This window comes from Hyperolius riggenbachi, chromosome 2 (assembly GCF_040937935.1).
Source record: "Hyperolius riggenbachi isolate aHypRig1 chromosome 2, aHypRig1.pri, whole genome shotgun sequence".
In the NCBI taxonomy this organism is placed as follows: Eukaryota; Metazoa; Chordata; class Amphibia; order Anura; family Hyperoliidae; genus Hyperolius; species Hyperolius riggenbachi.
The window spans coordinates 572,999,169-573,022,366 of NC_090647.1; the positions used below are offsets into that span (position 1 = coordinate 572,999,169).

Below are 23,198 nucleotides of genomic sequence, written 5' to 3' on the forward strand. Positions count from 1 at the left end.
GTGAGAGTACGCTGTATAGCAGAATATTACTATTGATGAGGGGGCAGTACTATAGTGAGAGTACGCTGTATAGCAGAATATTAATATTAATGAGGGGGGCGGTACTATAGTGAGAGTACGCTGTATAGCAGAATATTAATATTAATGAGGGGGTGGTACTATAGTGAGAGTACGCTGTATAGCAGAATATTACTATTGATGAGGGGGCAGTACTATAGTGAGAGTACGCTGTATAGCAGAATATTAATATTAATGAGGGGGTGGTACTATAGTGAGAGTATGTTGTATAGCAGAATATTACTATTGATGAGGGGGCGGTACTATAGTGAGGGTACGCTGTATAGCAGAATATTAATATTAATGAGGGGGTGGTACTATAGTGAGAGTACGTTGTATAGCAGAATATTGGTATTAATGAGGGGGTGGTACTATAGTGAGAGTACGCTGTATAGCAGAATATTAATATTAATGAGGGGGTGGTACTATAGTGAGAGTACGTTGTATAGCAGAATATAACTATTGATGAGGGGGCGGTACTATAGTGAGGGTACGCTGTATAGCAGAATATTAATATTAATGAGGTGGGCGGTACTATAGTGAGAGTACGTTGTATAGCAGAATATTGCTATTGATGAGGGGGCGGTACTATAGTGAGAGTACGCTGTGTAGCAGAATATTAATATTGATGAGGGGGACGTTACTATAGTGAGAGTACGCTGTATAGAAGAATATTAATATTGATGAGGGGGCGGTACTATAGTGAGAGTACGCTGTATAGCAGAATATTACTATTAATGAGGGGGGCGGTACTATAGTGAGAGTACGCTGTATAGCAGAACATTAATATTAATGAGGGGGGCACTCACCTCCACTCTCACAACGAATCGGAGTTATGATAATCCGGGGGAGGAGACTCACCTGCCAGAGGGAGAGAGGTCAGTGAGTAAAACTTTACTAAATATACCCATAGAGAGTCAGACTACAGTGTATGAGAAGGGGGAGAGTACACCATATATAGGGGAGGGGTAGTACACAGTATGGGGGGGGGAGGAGTCAGGCACAGGGTACAGAGGGGGAGGGTACACCATATATAGGGGAGGAGTCAGACACAGGGTATAGAGGGGGAGGGTACACCATATATAGGGGAGGAGTCAGGCACAGGATACAGAGGAAGGGAGGGTACACCATACATAGGGGAGGAGTCAGGCACAGGGTATAGAGGGGGAGGGTACAGCATACATAGGGGAGGAGTCAGGCACAGGGTATAGAGGGGGAGGGTACACCATACATAGGGGAGGAGTCAGGCACAGTATATAAAGGGGGAGGGTACACCATACATAGAGGAGGAGTCAGGCACAGTATATAGGGGAAGGGTACACCATATATAGGGGAGGAGTCAGGCACAGTGTATAGAGGGGGAGGGTACACCATACATAGGGGAGGAGTCAGGCATAGTATATAGAGGGGGAGGGTACACCATACATAGGGGAGGAGTCAGGCACAGTATATAGAGGGGGAGGGCACACCATACATAGGGGAGGAGTCAGGCACAGTATATAGAGGGGGAGGGTACACCATACATAGGGGAGGAGTCAGGCATAGTATATAGAGGGGGAGGGTACACCATACATAGGGGAGGAGTCAGGCACAGGGTATAGAGGGGGAGGGTACACCATATATAGGGGAGGAGTCAGGCACAGTATATAGAGGAGGGTACACCATATATATAGGGGAGGAGTCAGGCACAGGATACAGAGGAAGGGAGGGTACACCATACATAGGGGAGGAGTCAGGCACAGTATATAGAGGGGGAGGGTCACCTGTCCCCGCAGTCTCTGCACGGCTCTCAGCACCGGGGCCGCCATGTTCTCCTCAGGCTGATCTCTGCAGCTGAGCTGACCCTCTGTAGCCCCGCCTCTTCCGGCGGCCGCAGCCATTTCCCCGGAGCCGGCGCGGGGTGATGACGTCAGGGGGAGGAGGAGGCGGGGCCGCGGCACGTGTGACGGTATTACCTGTGTGTGTGTCTCATCTCTCTGTATACTGTGTGCTGCTCTCTCTATGTCTCTGTCTCATCTATCTGTATACTGTGTGCTGCTCTCTCTATGTCTCTGTCTCATCTATCTGTATACTGTGTGCTGCTCTCTCTATGTCTCTGTCTCATCTCTCTGTATACTGTGTGCTGCTCTCTCTGTCTCTGTCTCATCTCTCTGTATACTGTGTGCTGCTCTCTCTATGTCTCTGTCTCATCTATCTGTATACTGTGTGCTGCTCTCTCTATGTCTCTGTCTCATCTCTCTGTATACTGTGTGCTGCTCTCTCTGTCTCTGTCTCATCTCTCTGTATACTGTGTGCTGCTCTCTCTATGTCTCTGTCTCATCTATCTGTATACTGTGTGCTGCTCTCTATGTCTCTGTCTCATCTATCTGTATACTGTGTGCTGCTCTCTCTATGTCTCTGTCTCATCTCTCTGTATACTGTGTGCTGCTCTCTATGTCTCTGTCTCATCTATCTGTATACTGTGTGCTGCTCTCTCTATGTCTCTGTCTCATCTCTCTGTATACTGTGTGCTGCTCTCTCTATGTCTCTGTCTCATCTATCTGTATACTGTGTGCTGCTCTCTCTATGTCTCTGTCTCATCTCTCTGTATACTGTGTGCTGCTCTCTCTATGTCTCATCTCTCTGTATACTGTGTGCTGCTCTCTCTATGTCTCTGTCTCATCTCTCTGTATACTGTGTGCTGCTCTCTCTATGTCTCTGTCTCATCTCTCTGTATACTGTGTGCTGCTCTCTCTATGTCTCTGTCTCATCTCTCTGTATACTGTGTGCTGCTCTCTCTATGTCTCTGTCTCATCTATCTGTATACTGTGTGCTGCTCTCTCTATGTCTCTGTCTCATCTATCTGTATACTGTGTGCTGCTCTCTCTATGTCTCTGTCTCATCTCTCTGTATACTGTGTGCTGCTCTCTCTGTCTCTGTCTCATCTCTCTGTATACTGTGTGCTGCTCTCTCTATGTCTCTGTCTCATCTATCTGTATACTGTGTGCTGCTCTCTCTATGTCTCTGTCTCATCTCTCTGTATACTGTGTGCTGCTCTCTCTGTCTCTGTCTCATCTCTCTGTATACTGTGTGCTGCTCTCTCTATGTCTCTGTCTCATCTATCTGTATACTGTGTGCTGCTCTCTATGTCTCTGTCTCATCTATCTGTATACTGTGTGCTGCTCTCTCTATGTCTCTGTCTCATCTCTCTGTATACTGTGTGCTGCTCTCTCTATGTCTCTGTCTCATCTATCTGTATACTGTGTGCTGCTCTCTCTATGTCTCTGTCTCATCTATCTGTATACTGTGTGCTGCTCTCTCTATGTCTCTGTCTCATCTCTCTGTATACTGTGTGCTGCTCTCTCTCTGTCTCTGTCTCATCTCTCTGTATACTGTGTGCTGCTCTCTCTATGTCTCTGTCTCATCTCTCTGTATACTGTGTGCTGCTCTCTCTATGTCTCTGTCTCATCTATCTGTATACTGTGTGCTGCTCTCTCTGTCTCTGTCTCATCTCTCTGTATACTGTGTGCTGCTCTCTATGTCTCTGTCTCATCTATCTGTATACTGTGTGCTGCTCTCTCTATGTCTCTGTCTCATCTCTCTGTATACTGTGTGCTGCTCTCTCTATGTCTCTGTCTCATCTCTCTGTATACTGTGTGCTGCTCTCTCTATGTCTCTGTCTCATCTATCTGTATACTGTGTGCTGCTCTCTCTATGTCTCTGTCTCATCTATCTGTATACTGTGTGCTGCTCTCTCTATGTCTCTGTCTCATCTATCTGTATACTGTGTGCTGCTCTCTCTATGTCTCTGTCTCATCTCTCTGTATACTGTGTGCTGCTCTCTCTATGTCTCTGTCTCATCTCTCTGTATACTGTGTGCTGCTCTCTCTCTGTCTCTGTCTCATCTATCTGTATACTGTGTGCTGCTCTCTCTATGTCTCTGTCTCATCTATCTGTGCTGTGTGCTGCTCTCTCTCTGTCTCTGTCTCATCTATCTGTATACTGTGTGCTGCTCTCTCTATGTCTCTGTCTCATCTATCTGTATACTGTGTGCTGCTCTCTCTATGTCTCTGTCTCATCTATCTGTATACTGTGTGCTGCTCTCTCTATGTCTCTGTCTCATCTATCTGTATACTGTGTGCTGCTCTCTCTATGTCTCTGTCTCATCTCTCTGTATACTGTGTGCTGCTCTCTCTATGTCTCTGTCTCATCTCTCTGTATACTGTGTGCTGCTCTCTCTATGTCTCTGTCTCATCTATCTGTATACTGTGTGCTGCTCTCTCTATGTCTCTGTCTCATCTATCTGTATACTGTGTGCTGCTCTCTCTATGTCTCTGTCTCATCTCTCTGTATACTGTGTGCTGCTCTCTCTATGTCTCTGTCTCATCTATCTGTATACTGTGTGCTGCTATCTCTATGTCTCTGTCTCATCTATCTGTATACTGTGTGCTGCTCTCTCTATGTCTCTGTCTCATCTCTCTGTATACTGTGTGCTGCTCTCTCTGTCTCTGTCTCATCTATCTGTGCTGTGTGCTGCTCTCTCTATGTCTCTGTCTCATCTATCTGTATACTGTGTGCTGCTCTCTCTATGTCTCTGTCTCATCTCTCTGTATACTGTGTGCTGCTCTCTCTATGTCTCTGTCTCATCTCTCTGTATACTGTGTGCTGCTCTCTCTCTATGTCTCTGTCTCATCTATCTGTATACTGTGTGCTGCTCTCTCTGTCTCTGTCTCATCTATCTGTATACTGTGTGCTGCTCTCTCTATGTCTCTGTCTCATCTCTCTGTATACTGTGTGCTGCTCTCTCTATGTCTCTGTCTCATCTCTCTGTATACTGTGTGCTGCTCTCTCTATGTCTCTGTCTCATCTATCTGTATACTGTGTGCTGCTCTCTCTATGTCTCTGTCTCATCTATCTGTATACTGTGTGCTGCTCTCTCTATGTCTCTGTCTCATCTATCTGTATACTGTGTGCTGCTCTCTCTCTGTCTCTGTCTCATCTATCTGTATACTGTGTGCTGCTCTCTCTATGTCTCTGTCTCATCTCTCTGTATACTGTGTGCTGCTCTCTCTATGTCTCTGTCTCATCTATCTGTGCTGTGTGCTGCTCTCTCTCTATGTCTCTGTCTCATCTCTCTGTATACTGTGTGCTGCTCTCTCTATGTCTCTGTCTCATCTCTCTGTATACTGTGTGCTGCTCTCTCTATGTCTCTGTCTCATCTCTCTGTATACTGTGTGCTGCTCTCTCTATGTCTCTGTCTCATCTCTCTGTATACTGTGTGCTGCTCTCTCTCTGTCTCTGTCTCATCTCTCTGTATACTGTGTGCTGCTCTCTCTATGTCTCTGTCTCATCTATCTGTATACTGTGTGCTGCTCTCTCTATGTCTCTGTCTCATCTATCTGTATACTGTGTGCTGCTCTCTCTATGTCTCTGTCTCATCTCTCTGTATACTGTGTGCTGCTCTCTCTATGTCTCTGTCTCATCTATCTGTGCTGTGTGCTGCTCTCTCTATGTCTCTGTCTCATCTATCTGTATACTGTGTGCTGCTCTCTCTGTCTCTGTCTCATCTATCTGTATACTGTGTGCTGCTCTCTCTATGTCTCTGTCTCATCTATCTGTATACTGTGTGCTGCTCTCTCTCTGTCTCTGTCTCATCTCTCTGTATACTGTGTGCTGCTCTCTCTGTCTCTGTCTCATCTCTCTGTATACTGTGTGCTGCTCTCTCTAGGTCTCTGTCTCATCTCTCTGTATACTGTGTGCTGCTCTCTCTATGTCTCTGTCTCATCTATCTGTATACTGTGTGCTGCTCTCTCTATGTCTCTGTCTCATCTCTCTGTATACTGTGTGCTGCTCTCTCTATGTCTCTGTCTCATCTATCTGTATACTGCGTGCTGCTATCTCTATGTCTCTGTCTCATCTCTCTGTATACTGTGTGCTGCTCTCTCTGTCTCTGTCTCATCTCTCTGTATACTGTGTGCTGCTCTCTCTATGTCTCTGTCTCATCTCTCTGTATACTGTGTGCTGCTCTCTCTATGTCTCTGTCTCATCTATCTGTATACTGTGTGCTGCTCTCTCTATGTCTCTGTCTCATCTCTCTGTATACTGTGTGCTGCTCTCTCTATGTCTCTGTCTCATCTATCTGTATACTGTGTGCTGCTCTCTCTATGTCTCTGTCTCATCTCTCTGTATACTGTGTGCTGCTCTCTCTATGTCTCTGTCTCATCTCTCTGTATACTGTGTGCTGCTCTCTCTATGTCTCTGTCTCATCTCTCTGTATACTGTGTGCTGCTCTCTCTGTCTCTGTCTCATCTATCTGTATACTGTGTGCTGCTCTCTCTATGTCTCTATCTCATCTCTCTGTATACTGTGTGCTGCTCTCTCTGTCTCTGTCTCATCTATCTGTATACTGTGTGCTGCTCTCTCTCTCTGTCTCATCTATCTGTATACTGTGTGCTGCTCTCTCTATGTCTCTGTCTCATCTATCTGTATACTGTGTGCTGCTCTCTCTATGTCTCTGTCTCATCTATCTGTATACTGTGTGCTGCTCTCTCTATGTCTCTGTCTCATCTCTCTGTATACTGTGTGCTGCTCTCTCTATGTCTCTGTCTCATCTATCTGTATACTGTGTGCTGCTCTCTCTATGTCTCTGTCTCATCTATCTGTATACTGTGTGCTGCTCTCTCTATGTCTCTGTCTCATCTCTCTGTATACTGTGTGCTGCTCTCTCTATGTCTCTGTCTCATCTCTCTGTATACTGTGTGCTGCTCTCTCTATGTCTCTGTCTCATCTATCTGTATACTGTGTGCTGCTCTCTCTGTCTCTGTCTCATCTATCTGTATACTGTGTGCTGCTCTCTCTATGTCTCTGTCTCATCTCTCTGTATACTGTGTGCTGCTCTCTCTCTGTCTCTGTCTCATCTATCTGTATACTGTGTGCTGCTCTCTCTATGTCTCTGTCTCATCTATCTGTATACTGTGTGCTGCTCTCTCTGTCTCTGTCTCATCTCTCTGTATACTGTGTGCTGCTCTCTCTGTGTCTCTGTCTCATCTCTCTGTATACTGTGTGCTGCTCTCTCTCTCTGTCTCATCTCTCTGTATACTGTGTGCTGCTCTCTATGTCTCTGTCTCATCTATCTGTATACTGTGTGCTGCTCTCTCTATGTCTCTGTCTCATCTCTCTGTATACTGTGTGCTGCTCTCTCTATGTCTCTGTCTCATCTATCTGTATACTGTGTGCTGCTCTCTCTATGTCTCTGTCTCATCTATCTGTATACTGTGTGCTGCTCTCTCTCTATGTCTCTGTCTCATCTCTCTGTATACTGTGTGCTGCTCTCTCTGTCTCTGTCTCATCTATCTGTATACTGTGTGCTGCTCTCTCTATGTCTCTGTCTCATCTATCTGTATACTGTGTGCTGCTCTCTCTATGTCTCTGTCTCATCTATCTGTATACTGTGTGCTGCTCTCTCTCTGTCTCTGTCTCATCTCTCTGTATACTGTGTGCTGCTCTCTCTCTATGTCTCTGTCTCATCTCTCTGTATACTGTGTGCTGCTCTCTCTGTCTCTGTCTCATCTCTCTGTATACTGTGTGCTGCTCTCTCTGTCTCTGTCTCATCTATCTGTATACTGTGTGCTGCTCTCTCTATGTCTCTGTCTCATCTATCTGTATACTGTGTGCTGCTCTCTCTATGTCTCTGTCTCATCTCTCTGTATACTGTGTGCTGCTCTCTCTATGTCTCTGTCTCATCTATCTGTATACTGTGTGCTGCTCTCTCTATGTCTCTGTCTCATCTATCTGTATACTGTGTGCTGCTCTCTCTATGTCTCTGTCTCATCTCTCTGTATACTGTGTGCTGCTCTCTCTATGTCTCTGTCTCATCTATCTGTATACTGTGTGCTGCTCTCTCTATGTCTCTGTCTCATCTATCTGTGCTGTGTGCTGCTCTCTCTCTGTCTCTGTCTCATCTATCTGTATACTGTGTGCTGCTCTCTCTATGTCTCTGTCTCATCTCTCTGTATACTGTGTGCTGCTCTCTCTATGTCTCTGTCTCATCTCTCTGTATACTGTGTGCTGCTCTCTCTATGTCTCTGTCTCATCTATCTGTATACTGTGTGCTGCTCTCTCTATGTCTCTGTCTCATCTCTCTGTATACTGTGTGCTGCTCTCTCTATGTCTCTGTCTCATCTCTCTGTATACTGTGTGCTGCTCTCTCTATGTCTCTGTCTCATCTATCTGTATACTGTGTGCTGCTCTCTCTATGTCTCTGTCTCATCTATCTGTATACTGTGTGCTGCTCTCTCTATGTCTCTGTCTCATCTCTCTGTATACTGTGTGCTGCTCTCTCTATGTCTCTGTCTCATCTATCTGTATACTGTGTGCTGCTCTCTCTATGTCTCTGTCTCATCTATCTGTGCTGTGTGCTGCTCTCTCTCTGTCTCTGTCTCATCTATCTGTATACTGTGTGCTGCTCTCTCTCTGTCTCTGTCTCATCTATCTGTATACTGTGTGCTGCTCTCTCTATGTCTCTGTCTCATCTCTCTGTATACTGTGTGCTGCTCTCTCTATGTCTCTGTCTCATCTCTCTGTATACTGTGTGCTGCTCTCTCTATGTCTCTGTCTCATCTATCTGTATACTGTGTGCTGCTCTCTCTCTGTCTCTGTCTCATCTCTCTGTATACTGTGTGCTGCTCTCTCTGTCTCTGTCTCATCTCTCTGTATACTGTGTGCTGCTCTCTCTATGTCTCTGTCTCATCTCTCTGTATACTGTGTGCTGCTCTCTCTATGTCTCTGTCTCATCTCTCTGTATACTGTGTGCTGCTCTCTCTATGTCTCTGTCTCATCTATCTGTATACTGTGTGCTGCTCTCTCTATGTCTCTGTCTCATCTATCTGTATACTGTGTGCTGCTCTCTCTATGTCTCTGTCTCATCTATCTGTATACTGTGTGCTGCTCTCTCTATGTCTCTGTCTCATCTATCTGTATACTGTGTGCTGCTCTCTCTATGTCTCTGTCTCATCTCTCTGTGTACTGTGTGCTGCTCTCTCTATGTCTCTGTCTCATCTATCTGTATACTGTGTGCTGCTCTCTCTCTATGTCTCTGTCTCATCTCTCTGTATACTGTGTGCTGCTCTCTCTATGTCTCTGTCTCATCTCTCTGTATACTGTGTGCTGCTCTCTCTATGTCTCTGTCTCATCTATCTGTATACTGTGTGCTGCTCTCTCTATGTCTCTGTCTCATCTATCTGTATACTGTGTGCTGCTCTCTATGTCTCTGTCTCATCTATCTGTATACTGTGTGCTGCTCTCTCTATGTCTCTGTCTCATCTATCTGTATACTGTGTGCTGCTCTCTCTATGTCTCTGTCTCATCTCTCTGTATACTGTGTGCTGCTCTCTCTATGTCTCTGTCTCATCTCTCTGTATACTGTGTGCTGCTCTCTCTAGGTCTCTGTCTCATCTCTCTGTATACTGTGTGCTGCTATCTCTCTGTCTCTGTCTCATCTCTCTGTATACTGTGTGCTGCTCTCTCTATGTCTCTGTCTCATCTCTCTGTATACTGTGTGCTGCTATCTCTATGTCTCTGTCTCATCTATCTGTATACTGTGTGCTGCTCTCTCTCTGTCTCATCTCTCTGTATACTGTGTGCTGCTCTCTCTATGTCTCTGTCTCATCTCTCTGTATACTGTGTGCTGCTCTCTCTATGTCTCTGTCTCATCTCTCTGTATACTGTGTGCTGCTCTCTGTCTCTGTCTCATCTCTCTGTATACTGTGTGCTGCTCTCTCTATGTCTCTGTCTCATCTATCTGTATACTGTGTGCTGCTCTCTATGTCTCTGTCTCATCTCTCTGTATACTGTGTGCTGCTCTCTCTCTGTCTCTGTCTCATCTCTCTGTATACTGTGTGCTGCTCTCTCTATGTCTCTGTCTCATCTCTCTGTATACTGTGTGCTGCTCTCTCTATGTCTCTGTCTCATCTCTCTGTATACTGTGTGCTGCTCTCTCTATGTCTCTGTCTCATCTCTCTGTATACTGTGTGCTGCTCTCTCTATGTCTCTGTCTCATCTATCTGTATACTGTGTGCTGCTCTCTCTATGTCTCTGTCTCATCTATCTGTATACTGTGTGCTGCTCTCTCTATCTCTCTGTCTCATCTATCTGTATACTGTGTGCTGCTCTCTCTATGTCTCTGTCTCATCTCTCTGTGCTGTGTGCTGCTCTCTATGTCTCTGTCTCATCTATCTGTATACTGTGTGCTGCTCTCTCTATGTCTCTGTCTCATCTCTCTGTATACTGTGTGCTGCTCTCTCTATGTCTCTGTCTCATCTCTCTGTATACTGTGTGCTGCTCTCTCTCTGTCTCTGTCTCATCTATCTGTATACTGTGTGCTGCTCTCTCTATGTCTCTGTCTCATCTCTCTGTATACTGTGTGCTGCTCTCTCTATGTCTCTGTCTCATCTCTCTGTATACTGTGTGCTGCTCTCTCTAGGTCTCTGTCTCATCTATCTGTATACTGTGTGCTGCTCTCTCTATGTCTCTGTCTCATCTATCTGTATACTGTGTGCTGCTCTCTCTATGTCTCTGTCTCATCTATCTGTATACTGTGTGCTGCTCTCTATGTCTCTGTCTCATCTATCTGTATACTGTGTGCTGCTCTCTCTATGTCTCTGTCTCATCTCTCTGTATACTGTGTGCTGCTCTCTCTAGGTCTCTGTCTCATCTCTCTGTATACTGTGTGCTGCTCTCTCTATGTCTCTGTCTCATCTATCTGTATACTGTGTGCTGCTCTCTCTAGGTCTCTGTCTCATCTCTCTGTATACTGTGTGCTGCTATCTCTAGGTCTCTGTCTCATCTCTCTGTATACTGTGTGCTGCTCTCTCTAGGTCTCTGTCTCATCTATCTGTATACTGTGTGCTGCTCTCTCTATGTCTCTGTCTCATCTATCTGTATACTGCGTGCTGCTCTCTCTCTCTGTCTCATCTATCTGTATACTGTGTGCTGCTCTCTCTATGTCTCTGTCTCATCTATCTGTATACTGTGTGCTGCTCTCTCTATGTCTCTGTCTCATCTATCTGTATACTGTGTGCTGCTCTCTCTATGTCTCTGTCTCATCTATCTGTATACTGTGTGCTGCTCTCTCTATGTCTCTGTCTCATCTATCTGTATACTGTGTGCTGCTCTCTCTAGGTCTCTGTCTCATCTCTCTGTATACTGTGTGCTGCTATCTCTATGTCTCTGTCTCATCTATCTGTATACTGTGTGCTGCTCTCTCTGTGTCTCTGTCTCATCTATCTGTATACTGTGTGCTGCTCTCTCTATGTCTCTGTCTCATCTATCTGTATACTGTGTGCTGCTCTCTCTATGTCTCTGTCTCATCTCTCTGTATACTGTGTGCTGCTCTCTCTATGTCTCTGTCTCATCTATCTGTATACTGTGTGCTGCTCTCTCTATGTCTCTGTCTCATCTATCTGTATACTGTGTGCTGCTCTCTCTGTCTCTGTCTCATCTATCTGTATACTGTGTGCTGCTCTCTCTATGTCTCTGTCTCATCTCTCTGTATACTGTGTGCTGCTCTCTCTATGTCTCTGTCTCATCTCTCTGTATACTGTGTGCTGCTCTCTCTATGTCTCTGTCTCATCTATCTGTATACTGTGTGCTGCTCTCTCTATGTCTCTGTCTCATCTATCTGTATACTGTGTGCTGCTCTCTATGTCTCTGTCTCATCTATCTGTATACTGTGTGCTGCTCTCTCTATGTCTCTGTCTCATCTCTCTGTATACTGTGTGCTGCTCTCTCTAGGTCTCTGTCTCATCTATCTGTATACTGTGTGCTGCTCTCTCTATGTCTCTGTCTCATCTATCTGTATACTGCGTGCTGCTCTCTCTCTCTGTCTCATCTATCTGTATACTGTGTGCTGCTCTCTCTATGTCTCTGTCTCATCTCTCTGTATACTGTGTGCTGCTCTCTCTATGTCTCTGTCTCATCTATCTGTATACTGTGTGCTGCTCTCTCTATGTCTCTGTCTCATCTATCTGTATACTGTGTGCTGCTCTCTATGTCTCTGTCTCATCTCTCTGTATACTGTGTGCTGCTCTCTCTATGTCTCTGTCTCATCTATCTGTATACTGTGTGCTGCTCTCTATGTCTCTGTCTCATCTATCTGTATACTGTGTGCTGCTCTCTCTGTCTCTGTCTCATCTATCTGTATACTGTGTGCTGCTCTCTCTATGTCTCTGTCTCATCTATCTGTATACTGTGTGCTGCTCTCTCTGTCTCTGTCTCATCTATCTGTATACTGTGTGCTGCTCTCTCTATGTCTCTGTCTCATCTATCTGTATACTGTGTGCTGCTCTCTCTATGTCTCTGTCTCATCTCTCTGTATACTGTGTGCTGCTCTCTCTATGTCTCTGTCTCATCTATCTGTATACTGTGTGCTGCTCTCTCTATGTCTCTGTCTCATCTATCTGTATACTGTGTGCTGCTCTCTCTATGTCTCTGTCTCATCTCTCTGTATACTGTGTGCTGCTCTCTCTAGGTCTCTGTCTCATCTATCTGTATACTGTGTGCTGCTCTCTCTATGTCTCTGTCTCATCTATCTGTATACTGTGTGCTGCTCTCTCTATGTCTCTGTCTCATCTCTCTGTATACTGTGTGCTGCTCTCTCTATGTCTCTGTCTCATCTATCTGTATACTGTGTGCTGCTCTCTCTATGTCTCTGTCTCATCTATCTGTATACTGTGTGCTGCTCTCTCTATGTCTCTGTCTCATCTCTCTGTATACTGTGTGCTGCTCTCTCTAGGTCTCTGTCTCATCTATCTGTATACTGTGTGCTGCTCTCTCTATGTCTCTGTCTCATCTATCTGTATACTGTGTGCTGCTCTCTCTATGTCTCTGTCTCATCTCTCTGTATACTGTGTGCTGCTCTCTCTAGGTCTCTGTCTCATCTATCTGTATACTGTGTGCTGCTCTCTCTAGGTCTCTGTCTCATCTATCTGTATACTGTGTGCTGCTCTCTCTAGGTCTCTGTCTCATCTATCTGTATACTGTGTGCTGCTCTCTCTATGTCTCTGTCTCATCTATCTGTATACTGCGTGCTGCTCTCTCTCTCTGTCTCATCTATCTGTATACTGTGTGCTGCTCTCTCTATGTCTCTGTCTCATCTATCTGTATACTGTGTGCTGCTCTCTCTATGTCTCTGTCTCATCTATCTGTATACTGTGTGCTGCTCTCTCTATGTCTCTGTCTCATCTATCTGTATACTGTGTGCTGCTCTCTCTATGTCTCTGTCTCATCTATCTGTATACTGTGTGCTGCTCTCTCTATGTCTCTGTCTCATCTATCTGTATACTGTGTGCTGCTCTCTCTATGTCTCTGTCTCATCTCTCTGTATACTGTGTGCTGCTCTCTCTATGTCTCTGTCTCATCTCTCTGTATACTGTGTGCTGCTCTCTCTGTCTCTGTCTCATCTCTCTGTATACTGTGTGCTGCTCTCTATGTCTCTGTCTCATCTATCTGTATACTGTGTGCTGCTCTCTCTATGTCTCTGTCTCATCTCTCTGTATACTGTGTGCTGCTCTCTCTGTCTCTGTCTCATCTCTCTGTATACTGTGTGCTGCTCTCTCTATGTCTCTGTCTCATCTCTCTGTATACTGTGTGCTGCTATCTCTCTGTCTCTGTCTCATCTATCTGTATACTGTGTGCTGCTCTCTCTATGTCTCTGTCTCATCTCTCTGTATACTGTGTGCTGCTCTCTCTCTGTCTCTGTCTCATCTATCTGTATACTGTGTGCTGCTCTCTCTCTGTCTCTGTCTCATCTCTCTGTATACTGTGTGCTGCTCTCTCTGTCTCTGTCTCATCTCTCTGTATACTGTGTGCTGCTCTCTCTATGTCTCATCTCTCTGTGCTGTGTGCTGCTCTCTCTATGTCTCTGTCTCATCTCTCTGTATACTGTGTGCTGCTCTCTCTATGTCTCTGTCTCATCTCTCTGTATACTGTGTGCTGCTCTCTCTGTCTCTGTCTCATCTATCTGTATACTGTGTGCTGCTCTCTCTATGTCTCTGTCTCATCTCTCTGTATACTGTGTGCTGCTCTCTCTGTCTCTGTCTCATCTATCTGTATACTGTGTGCTGCTCTCTCTCTGTCTCTGTCTCATCTATCTGTATACTGTGTGCTGCTCTCTCTATGTCTCTGTCTCATCTATCTGTATACTGTGTGCTGCTCTCTGTCTCTGTCTCATCTATCTGTATACTGTGTGCTGCTCTCTCTATGTCTCTGTCTCATCTCTCTGTATACTGTGTGCTGCTCTCTCTATGTCTCTGTCTCATCTATCTGTATACTGTGTGCTGCTCTCTCTATGTCTCTGTCTCATCTCTCTGTATACTGTGTGCTGCTCTCTGTCTCTGTCTCATCTCTCTGTATACTGTGTGCTGCTCTCTCTATGTCTCTGTCTCATCTATCTGTATACTGTGTGCTGCTCTCTCTATGTCTCTGTCTCATCTCTCTGTATACTGTGTGCTGCTCTCTCTGTCTCTGTCTCATCTATCTGTATACTGTGTGCTGCTCTCTCTATGTCTCTGTCTCATCTCTCTGTATACTGTGTGCTGCTCTCTCTATGTCTCTGTCTCATCTATCTGTATACTGTGTGCTGCTCTCTCTATGTCTCTGTCTCATCTCTCTGTATACTGTGTGCTGCTCTCTCTATGTCTCTGTCTCATCTCTCTGTATACTGTGTGCTGCTCTCTCTCTCTGTCTCATCTCTCTGTATACTGTGTGCTGCTCTCTCTATGTCTCTGTCTCATCTCTCTGTATACTGTGTGCTGCTCTCTCTCTGTCTCTGTCTCATCTCTCTGTATACTGTGTGCTGCTCTCTCTATGTCTCTGTCTCATCTATCTGTATACTGTGTGCTGCTCTCTCTATGTCTCTGTCTCATCTCTCTGTATACTGTGTGCTGCTCTCTCTATGTCTCTGTCTCATCTCTCTGTATACTGTGTGCTGCTCTCTCTATGTCTCTGTCTCATCTATCTGTATACTGTGTGCTGCTCTCTCTATGTCTCTGTCTCATCTATCTGTATACTGTGTGCTGCTCTCTCTATGTCTCTGTCTCATCTCTCTGTATACTGTGTGCTGCTCTCTCTGTCTCTGTCTCATCTATCTGTATACTGTGTGCTGCTCTCTCTGTCTGTCTCATCTCTCTGTATACTGTGTGCTGCTCTCTCTATGTCTCTGTCTCATCTCTCTGTATACTGTGTGCTGCTCTCTCTATGTCTCTGTCTCATCTATCTGTATACTGTGTGCTGCTCTCTCTCTGTCTCTGTCTCATCTATCTGTATACTGTGTGCTGCTCTCTCTATGTCTCTGTCTCATCTCTCTGTATACTGTGTGCTGCTCTCTCTATGTCTCTGTCTCATCTATCTGTATACTGTGTGCTGCTCTCTCTATGTCTCTGTCTCATCTATCTGTATACTGTGTGCTGCTCTCTCTATGTCTCTGTCTCATCTATCTGTATACTGTGTGCTGCTCTCTCTGTCTCTGTCTCATCTATCTGTATACTGTGTGCTGCTCTCTCTGTCTCTGTCTCATCTATCTGTATACTGTGTGCTGCTCTCTCTATGTCTCTGTCTCATCTATCTGTATACTGTGTGCTGCTCTCTCTATGTCTCTGTCTCATCTATCTGTATACTGTGTGCTGCTCTCTCTATGTCTCTGTCTCATCTATCTGTATACTGTGTGCTGCTCTCTCTATGTCTCTGTCTCATCTATCTGTATACTGTGTGCTGCTCTCTCTATGTCTCTGTCTCATCTATCTGTATACTGTGTGCTGCTCTCTCTATGTCTCTGTCTCATCTATCTGTATACTGTGTGCTGCTCTCTCTATGTCTCTGTCTCATCTCTCTGTATACTGTGTGCTGCTCTCTCTGTCTCTGTCTCATCTATCTGTATACTGTGTGCTGCTCTCTCTCTGTCTCTGTCTCATCTCTCTGTATACTGTGTGCTGCTCTCTCTATGTCTCTGTCTCATCTATCTGTATACTGTGTGCTGCTCTCTCTATGTCTCTGTCTCATCTATCTGTATACTGTGTGCTGCTCTCTATGTCTCTGTCTCATCTATCTGTATACTGTGTGCTGCTCTCTCTATGTCTCTGTCTCATCTATCTGTATACTGTGTGCTGCTCTCTCTATGTCTCTGTCTCATCTATCTGTATACTGTGTGCTGCTCTCTCTATGTCTCTGTCTCATCTATCTGTATACTGTGTGCTGCTCTCTCTATGTCTCTGTCTCATCTATCTGTATACTGTGTGCTGCTCTCTCTATGTCTCTGTCTCATCTCTCTGTATACTGTGTGCTGCTCTCTCTATGTCTCTGTCTCATCTCTCTGTATACTGTGTGCTGCTCTCTCTATGTCTCTGTCTCATCTATCTGTATACTGTGTGCTGCTCTCTCTATGTCTCTGTCTCATCTCTCTGTATACTGTGTGCTGCTCTCTCTCTGTGTCTCTGTCTCATCTCTCTGTATACTGTGTGCTGCTCTCTCTATGTCTCTGTCTCATCTATCTGTATACTGTGTGCTGCTCTCTCTATGTCTCTGTCTCATCTATCTGTATACTGTGTGCTGCTCTCTCTGTCTCTGTCTCATCTATCTGTGACTGTGTGCTGCTCTCTCTATGTCTCTGTCTCATCTCTCTGTTCTGTGTGCTGCTCTCTATGTCTCTGTCTCATCTATCTGTATACTGTGTGCTGCTCTCTCTATGTCTCTGTCTCATCTCTCTGTATACTGTGTGCTGCTCTCTCTATGTGTCTCTGTCTCATCTCTCTGTATACTGTGTGCTGCTCTCTCTATGTCTCTGTCTCATCTATCTGTATACTGTGTGCTGCTCTCTCTATGTCTCTGTCTCATCTCTCTGTATACTGTGTGCTGCTCTCTCTATGTCTCTGTCTCATCTATCTGTATACTGTGTGCTGCTCTCTCTATGTCTCTGTCTCATCTCTCTGTATACTGTGTGCTGCTCTCTCTGTGTCTCTGTCTCATCTCTCTGTATACTGTGTGCTGCTCTCTCTATGTCTCTGTCTCATCTCTCTGTATACTGTGTGCTGCTCTCTCTATGTCTCTGTCTCATCTATCTGTATACTGTGTGCTGCTCTCTCTATGTCTCTGTCTCATCTCTCTGTATACTGTGTGCTGCTCTCTCTATGTCTCTGTCTCATCTCTCTGTATACTGTGTGCTGCTCTCTCTATGTCTCTGTCTCATCTATCTGTATACTGTGTGCTGCTCTCTCTATGTCTCTGTCTCATCTCTCTGTATACTGTGTGCTGCTCTCTCTATGTCTCTGTCTCATCTCTCTGTATACTGTGTGCTGCTCTCTCTATGTCTCTGTCTCATCTCTCTGTATACTGTGTGCTGCTCTCTCTATGTCTCTGTCTCATCTCTCTGTATACTGTGTGCTGCTCTCTCTATGTCTCTGTCTCATCTCTCTGTATACTGTGTGCTGCTCTCTCTATGTCTCTGTCTCATCTCTCTGTATACTGTGTGCTGCTCTCTCTATGTCTCTGTCTCATCTCTCTGTATACTGTGTGCTGCTCTCTCTATGTCTCTGTCTCATCTCTCTGTATACTGTGTGCTGCTCTCTCTATGTCTCTGTCTCATCTCTCTGTATACTGTGTGCTGCTCTCTCTATGTCTCTGTCTCATCTATCTGTATACTGTGTGCTGCTCTCTCTATGTCTCTGTCTCATCTATCTGTATACTGTGTGCTGCTCTCTCTATGTCTCTGTCTCATCTATCTGTAGCTGTGTGCTGCTCTCTCTATGTCTCTGTCTCATCTATCTGTATACTGTGTGCTGCTCTCTCTGTCTCTGTCTCATCTATCTGTATACTGTGTGCTGCTCTCTCTATGTCTCTGTCTCATCTCTCTGTATACTGTGTGCTGCTCTCTCTATGTCTCTGTCTCATCTCTCTGTATACTGTGTGCTGCTCTCTCTATGTCTCTGTCTCATCTATCTGTATACTGTGTGCTGCTCTCTCTATGTCTCTGTCTCATCTCTCTGTATACTGTGTGCTGCTCTCTCTATGTCTCTGTCTCATCTCTCTGTATACTGTGTGCTGCTCTCTCTATGTCTCTGTCTCATCTATCTGTATACTGTGTGCTGCTCTCTCTATGTCTCTGTCTCATCTCTCTGTATACTGTGTGCTGCTCTCTCTATGTCTCTGTCTCATCTATCTGTATACTGTGTGCTGCTCTCTCTATGTCTCTGTCTCATCTCTCTGTATACTGTGTGCTGCTCTCTCTATGTCTCTGTCTCATCTCTCTGTATACTGTGTGCTGCTCTCTCTATGTCTCTGTCTCATCTCTCTGTATACTGTGTGCTGCTCTCTCTATGTCTCTGTCTCATCTATCTGTATACTGTGTGCTGCTCTCTCTATGTCTCTGTCTCATCTCTCTGTATACTGTGTGCTGCTCTCTCTATGTCTCTGTCTCATCTATCTGTATACTGTGTGCTGCTCTCTCTATGTCTCTGTCTCATCTCTCTGTATACTGTGTGCTGCTCTCTCTATGTCTCTGTCTCATCTCTCTGTATACTGTGTGCTGCTCTCTCTATGTCTCTGTCTCATCTCTCTGTATACTGTGTGCTGCTCTCTCTATGTCTCTGTCTCATCTCTCTGTATACTGTGTGCTGCTCTCTCTATGTCTCTGTCTCATCTATCTGTATACTGTGTGCTGCTCTCTCTATGTCTCTGTCTCATCTCTCTGTATACTGTGTGCTGCTCTCTCTATGTCTCTGTCTCATCTATCTGTATACTGTGTGCTGCTCTCTCTATGTCTCTGTCTCATCTCTCTGTATACTGTGTGCTGCTCTCTCTATGTCTCTGTCTCATCTCTCTGTATACTGTGTGCTGCTCTCTCTATGTCTCTGTCTCATCTATCTGTATACTGTGTGCTGCTCTCTCTATGTCTCTGTCTCATCTCTCTGTATACTGTGTGCTGCTCTCTCTATGTCTCTGTCTCATCTCTCTGTATACTGTGTGCTGCTCTCTATGTCTCTGTCTCATCTATCTGTATACTGTGTGCTGCTCTCTCTATGTCTCTGTCTCATCTATCTGTATACTGTGTGCTGCTCTCTATGTCTCTGTCTCATCTATCTGTATACTGTGTGCTGCTCTCTCTATGTCTCTGTCTCATCTATCTGTATACTGTGTGCTGCTCTCTCTATGTCTCTGTCTCATCTCTCTGTATACTGTGTGCTGCTCTCTCTATGTCTCTGTCTCATCTCTCTGTATACTGTGTGCTGCTCTCTCTATGTCTCTGTCTCATCTCTCTGTATACTGTGTGCTGCTCTCTCTATGTCTCTGTCTCATCTATCTGTATACTGTGTGCTGCTCTCTCTATGTCTCTGTCTCATCTCTCTGTATACTGTGTGCTGCTCTCTCTATGTCTCTGTCTCATCTATCTGTATACTGTGTGCTGCTCTCTCTATGTCTCTGTCTCATCTCTCTGTATACTGTGTGCTGCTCTCTCTATGTCTCTGTCTCATCTATCTGTATACTGTGTGCTGCTCTCTCTATGTCTCTGTCTCATCTCTCTGTATACTGTGTGCTGCTCTCTCTATGTCTCTGTCTCATCTCTCTGTATACTGTGTGCTGCTCTCTCTATGTCTCTGTCTCATCTATCTGTATACTGTGTGCTGCTCTCTCTATGTCTCTGTCTCATCTCTCTGTATACTGTGTGCTGCTCTCTCTATGTCTCTGTCTCATCTCTCTGTATACTGTGTGCTGCTCTCTATGTCTCTGTCTCATCTATCTGTATACTGTGTGCTGCTCTCTCTATGTCTCTGTCTCATCTATCTGTATACTGTGTGCTGCTCTCTCTATGTCTCTGTCTCATCTATCTGTATACTGTGTGCTGCTCTCTCTATGTCTCTGTCTCATCTATCTGTATACTGTGTGCTGCTCTCTCTATGTCTCTGTCTCATCTATCTGTATACTGTGTGCTGCTCTCTCTATGTCTCTGTCTCATCTATCTGTATACTGTGTGCTGCTCTCTCTATGTCTCTGTCTCATCTATCTGTATACTGTGTGCTGCTCTCTCTATGTCTCTGTCTCATCTATCTGTATACTGTGTGCTGCTCTCTCTATGTCTCTGTCTCATCTCTCTGTATACTGTGTGCTGCTCTCTCTATGTCTCTGTCTCATCTATCTGTATACTGTGTGCTGCTCTCTCTATGTCTCTGTCTCATCTATCTGTATACTGTGTGCTGCTCTCTCTATGTCTCTGTCTCATCTATCTGTATACTGTGTGCTGCTCTCTCTATGTCTCTGTCTCATCTATCTGTATACTGTGTGCTGCTCTCTCTATGTCTCTGTCTCATCTATCTGTATACTGTGTGCTGCTCTCTCTATGTCTCTGTCTCATCTATCTGTATACTGTGTGCTGCTCTCTCTATGTCTCTGTCTCATCTCTCTGTATACTGTGTGCTGCTCTCTCTATGTCTCTGTCTCATCTCTCTGTATACTGTGTGCTGCTCTCTCTATGTCTCTGTCTCATCTATCTGTATACTGTGTGCTGCTCTCTCTATGTCTCTGTCTCATCTCTCTGTATACTGTGTGCTGCTCTCTCTATGTCTCTGTCTCATCTATCTGTATACTGTGTGCTGCTCTCTCTATGTCTCTGTCTCATCTCTCTGTATACTGTGTGCTGCTCTCTCTATGTCTCTGTCTCATCTATCTGTATACTGTGTGCTGCTCTCTCTATGTCTCTGTCTCATCTATCTGTATACTGTGTGCTGCTCTCTCTATGTCTCTGTCTCATCTATCTGTATACTGTGTGCTGCTCTCTCTATGTCTCTGTCTCATCTCTCTGTATACTGTGTGCTGCTCTCTCTATGTCTCTGTCTCATCTCTCTGTATACTGTGTGCTGCTCTCTCTATGTCTCTGTCTCATCTATCTGTATACTGTGTGCTGCTCTCTCTATGTCTCTGTCTCATCTATCTGTATACTGTGTGCTGCTCTCTCTATGTCTCTGTCTCATCTATCTGTATACTGTGTGCTGCTCTCTCTATGTCTCTGTCTCATCTATCTGTATACTGTGTGCTGCTCTCTCTATGTCTCTGTCTCATCTCTCTGTATACTGTGTGCTGCTCTCTCTATGTCTCTGTCTCATCTATCTGTATACTGTGTGCTGCTCTCTCTATGTCTCTGTCTCATCTATCTGTATACTGTGTGCTGCTCTCTCTATGTCTCTGTCTCATCTCTCTGTATACTGTGTGCTGCTCTCTCTATGTCTCTGTCTCATCTATCTGTATACTGTGTGCTGCTCTCTCTATGTCTCTGTCTCATCTATCTGTATACTGTGTGCTGCTCTCTCTATGTCTCTGTCTCATCTATCTGTATACTGTGTGCTGCTCTCTATGTCTCTGTCTCATCTATCTGTATACTGTGTGCTGCTCTCTCTATGTCTCTGTCTCATCTCTCTGTATACTGTGTGCTGCTCTCTATGTCTCTGTCTCATCTATCTGTATACTGTGTGCTGCTCTCTCTATGTCTCTGTCTCATCTATCTGTATACTGTGTGCTGCTCTCTCTATGTCTCTGTCTCATCTCTCTGTATACTGTGTGCTGCTCTCTCTATGTCTCTGTCTCATCTATCTGTATACTGTGTGCTGCTCTCTCTATGTCTCTGTCTCATCTATCTGTATACTGTGTGCTGCTCTCTCTATGTCTCTGTCTCATCTATCTGTATACTGTGTGCTGCTCTCTCTATGTCTCTGTCTCATCTATCTGTATACTGTGTGCTGCTCTCTCTATGTCTCTGTCTCATCTCTCTGTATACTGTGTGCTGCTCTCTCTATGTCTCTGTCTCATCTCTCTGTATACTGTGTGCTGCTCTCTCTATGTCTCTGTCTCATCTCTCTGTATACTGTGTGCTGCTCTCTCTATGTCTCTGTCTCATCTATCTGTATACTGTGTGCTGCTCTCTCTATGTCTCTGTCTCATCTCTCTGTATACTGTGTGCTGCTCTCTCTATGTCTCTGTCTCATCTCTCTGTATACTGTGTGCTGCTCTCTCTATGTCTCTGTCTCATCTATCTGTATACTGTGTGCTGCTCTCTCTATGTCTCTGTCTCATCTCTCTGTATACTGTGTGCTGCTCTCTCTATGTCTCTGTCTCATCTATCTGTATACTGTGTGCTGCTCTCTCTATGTCTCTGTCTCATCTATCTGTATACTGTGTGCTGCTCTCTCTATGTCTCTGTCTCATCTCTCTGTATACTGTGTGCTGCTCTCTCTATGTCTCTGTCTCATCTATCTGTATACTGTGTGCTGCTCTCTCTATGTCTCTGTCTCATCTCTCTGTATACTGTGTGCTGCTCTCTCTATGTCTCTGTCTCATCTATCTGTATACTGTGTGCTGCTCTCTCTATGTCTCTGTCTCATCTCTCTGTATACTGTGTGCTGCTCTCTCTATGTCTCTGTCTCATCTATCTGTATACTGTGTGCTGCTCTCTCTATGTCTCTGTCTCATCTCTCTGTATACTGTGTGCTGCTCTCTCTATGTCTCTGTCTCATCTCTCTGTATACTGTGTGCTGCTCTCTCTATGTCTCTGTCTCATCTCTCTGTATACTGTGTGCTGCTCTCTCTATGTCTCTGTCTCATCTCTCTGTATACTGTGTGCTGCTCTCTCTATGTCTCTGTCTCATCTCTCTGTATACTGTGTGCTGCTCTCTCTATGTCTCTGTCTCATCTATCTGTATACTGTGTGCTGCTCTCTCTATGTCTCTGTCTCATCTCTCTGTATACTGTGTGCTGCTCTCTCTATGTCTCTGTCTCATCTATCTGTATACTGTGTGCTGCTCTCTCTATGTCTCTGTCTCATCTATCTGTATACTGTGTGCTGCTCTCTCTATGTCTCTGTCTCATCTCTCTGTATACTGTGTGCTGCTCTCTCTATGTCTCTGTCTCATCTATCTGTATACTGTGTGCTGCTCTCTCTATGTCTCTGTCTCATCTATCTGTATACTGTGTGCTGCTCTCTCTATGTCTCTGTCTCATCTATCTGTATACTGTGTGCTGCTCTCTCTATGTCTCTGTCTCATCTCTCTGTATACTGTGTGCTGCTCTCTCTATGTCTCTGTCTCATCTATCTGTATACTGTGTGCTGCTCTCTCTATGTCTCTGTCTCA

The 23,198-nt window shown here is 45.0% G+C and overlaps 1 protein-coding gene across 3 annotated transcripts in view; it reads left to right on the plus strand.

The window, feature by feature from the left end:
- Window positions 1-23,198, plus strand: part of WDR4 (WD repeat domain 4) — a 232,636-nt gene that overhangs the window by 40,524 nt on the left and 168,914 nt on the right. Inside the window, exon 1 of one of the 3 annotated variants that reach the window (XM_068271047.1) lies at window positions 1,922-2,005. The exons of 1 other annotated variant lie outside the window; for it this stretch is intronic. The gene's annotated coding sequence lies outside the window, so the exon portion shown is untranslated. Of the gene's footprint in view, window positions 1-1,921; window positions 2,017-23,198 lie in introns of those variants that run through there. One more of the 3 variants, XM_068271048.1, reaches the window with a different exon arrangement.